Genomic DNA, 3,552 nt, shown 5'->3' on the forward strand with positions numbered 1-3,552 from the left:
CTTCTTCTTCTTCTTCTTCTTCTTCTTCCTCCCCTACAAGCTGGACAGAATCCAGATGTATATGGTTGGGTAACTCAAAGGTGAGAACAACGTAGTAACGGGGATTGACGTGAAACCATGCCTTCATGGAAGAGCATTAAAACTGGCCTTTTTTGTACAACCCCGCTATTAGGTAATTGTTCCTACAACTAACGATGAACACGCGTGATGGTCAGCCCGTTCCCCCGTCCGCGAATCCATTTCCCACCGTACAGTATGAAACTCCAGATCTAATAGAATCACCAAGAGGGATCTGCGACGTCGCGGTCAAGCATCTCATCTGCTGCATGAAAATTTGATGACTGGCACATATGACTTGTGAATGTTATTCTGACTGTACCGATCACGTTGCGATGGCTGACGCAAGAGGCTATCCGAAGGGCGCGCCGGGCTGATGTTAGAATGGGGCGAGGAAATGTGCTTTGCTTCAACTGGCAAAGGGGCAACCTGGTTGTCTTGACCAGATGGGCTGTCCTCTGGGCCATGTTGGTAGCCCCAATCCCTTCGCCATGTCGGCAAAGCATGCTCTACTCGAGTATTATGTCTTATTTTGGTATTCAGAGGGGCTTCAGGACACTACAAAACAATTTTCTGCTTACCAAACGCGGTCATGACGATTTGGCTTGATGGATTAATGATGACAGACCAGAATCATGCGATCTGAACTTCTTCTTCTTTCTTCACTGTAAATTCTTACCGCATTCAGTTGATATTCTTGATGAGATTCTTTCATTTATTTTCTGTTTGGTTTTTCTTCTCTGAGAATACCACTATATAGAATTGTATTTTTTTAGATCACACAACAACTAAAAACTACTACAGTGTTTTGTAAAAATAAAATATTTTTAGGTCGGTTCTTTTATTTTAGGGTAACATTTCAACCAATATTGCAATTTCACTTTCCAGGTCTTCCTCTGGCAATTGCCATTCCATCTCATTAACATCCCGTGAAGGTGGGATTTCACGTCTATTTTCTACTTGCCACGTTATTCTCCCTTTAGGGCCGCTCAGTCATATCTACCTGGGGTCTGTCCAGCAAGCATGGGTAGGAGGAGGAGGAGGAGGAGGAGGAGGAGGCGGCGGTATCGCATGCTTACATAATTGACATCTTTATACACGCACGGTAGACAGCTTTGTAACAAACTTTTTCTAGAAGCTTCACGTCTAATGTTGCTTTAACTGTAACTAGCTTCCTTGCAGACGACAGGACTGGGACAGTTGTTGAAGACATGCGTCCTTCCGGTGGGGGTAGTTAATGCTTCTCCCATTCGCAGCATGTGCACACCTTCAGTCCGGCCATGACTTGTCACCCATTCTCTCATCCACGGCATATGAACTTTTTCCATCACACTGACGCTAACTACCCAGCAGTAGTGATCAGGATAGTTGTTCTTTAAGATTGGGTTTGCTTTCCCCTTCCACCAATCTATTTCCTCAGGACATCTCTAAAGACGAAAGTAGACGCAATACTCGGGTAGAGTAGATATTGTGGATCCACAGATGGACTGAGGGCTACTGGCATAGCCTCGAGGCCTGACCACCCGGCAAAGGTACAATGGCTGAGCCCTTCATTAACCTGTGACCGAAAACGAGGGTTAGACGGACAGTTAATCTACTACAGTTATGGTTAGCGGAAGAATTCAACAACTCTTATCTTTTATCATTTTTGAAGCACGAGATATCCACTTTGTACCCCGGATCCGTTTCATTCATCCACTTTTAAACCGATAAGCATACCAGTTTGTCCACTCTTCTTTCAATTATACAAAAGATAGAGCGAATTTACTCAATTCACGCTACGACCTCTTCACTATAGTCCACTTTTCCGCAAAAAAAACGTAGTAACAAATTTTTGCATTCTATGAAATATTCAGCGACAATGCTTGGTGGGGCCTAACTTCTACAATCAGTCGGAAGAAAAGCGGAAGGTTTGCGTACAGGGTTGCTATAGTAAAAGAAGGAATTACCAATATGTCAGAAAAAAGGAATCACATTTTAAAGGAGATCCGTGAGAAATGCGACTAAACTAAGGCAAAAATACTATTTTGGGGACGTAAGTAGGGAGTTAAAGCTGATTACGAGTCTAAATTGACCAAAAGGAGAGAAGTAGATATACCGAGAAGTTAAACCGCACTCTCTACCTCTTGGTTTGTACCCTGAGTCTCCAAAGGCTCTCTTTTTCGTAAATCTTTCGTGAACGCTCTAGAACGGCTCAAAATTTGCGTTCTCGTGCAGTCCCTTCCGGATTCGTTAATGGCATTCTAAGATGGACAACCCTAGAGGGGTACCTACCGGAGCTCCCGATTATCCGCCGGACATCTTATCCCCATCTCACACTTTCCAGCAAATGCAGACTTACATATTGAAGCCGATGATTCTGGATTACTGGGGTTGAGAACTCAGAAACCACTTTCAGAGTAGGAAATATCTGCTAATGCGTCTGAACTGTTTCATCCTACAGCAGTCTGCTTCACTTCGCCTGCGATGTTGGTACTCGACACCCACTGCAAACTGTGCATTATTATGAATGTGCTATGCTGTGTTATGTTGCATTGTGTTATATTGGCGGCTTTTTTTCCACTCTGTCCACAGAATCGCTCGTTTCCCGTAAAATTCCACCCTACAAACCATTCACGGAAATGACCGCTAAGCTGTGGGCTAGTAACGGAGTTACCACAGTCCACGTCTTGACTGACAGACGTAGAGCTGCACATATTTGAAGCACTGACAGCATTCAGTCAACTGCCTTATGACTAAGTGGTTTGATATTTCTGTCATCGCTCAAGCGCTTCTGCCAATGCCAGTGGGTGTTGGAGGGTTAGAGGTAACACCTCCATCGCTGCGATGGTGCGCTTTCACCATCACGCACCTCCACTGGTACCTGCCATCTCCACAGACGTGGTGCGGATAGGATTGAATAGGCCCGACCACACACGATAAGTGAGTCCACTGTCAGGAGAGGCGACGGAAGAGATCGACTTTCCACTCATTACGGCGTGATAGCAGCGCATAACCTCCAGGCGGATTGGGGATCTTGCTTTACTTTGAACCATCTTCGTAGTGCTAGTAAGGCATCGAAAAGGTGATGCAAGTATACATATCATGGTGATTTATCTTTGTAAATTCTTCCAAATTTGCGGTATTGGGACATTAGTTTGTTTATTTTTTCCCGTAAATCCGTACGCATGTCTCCACACTTTATTAACTACTAGTGCTTTATATTCACATTTGAGAGGCTACTATCCAAGACACATACACAAAACAACAAGAACAAATACAGTCGTACACAAAAAATAGGAGAGATAAGCAGTTGTTTGCTTCAAATCTGCAGGTTGGAAAGTGGGGGCAGGGGCAGGGGTCAGAGAAGGAACATAGTAGCATAGATTGAGGAAGTAATAATAATGCCACTGGCAAACGCCATCCAGATGCACAAAAGTGGGTACGATTTTCTTTTTTCATTTCATTTATCTGTTCACTTGTCCGGTGAGTAGAATCGCAAAACGTTGGCTCGGA

This window comes from Echinococcus granulosus, assembly GCF_000524195.1.
Source record: "Echinococcus granulosus chromosome Unknown EG_S00018, whole genome shotgun sequence".
In the NCBI taxonomy this organism is placed as follows: domain Eukaryota; kingdom Metazoa; phylum Platyhelminthes; class Cestoda; order Cyclophyllidea; family Taeniidae; genus Echinococcus; species Echinococcus granulosus.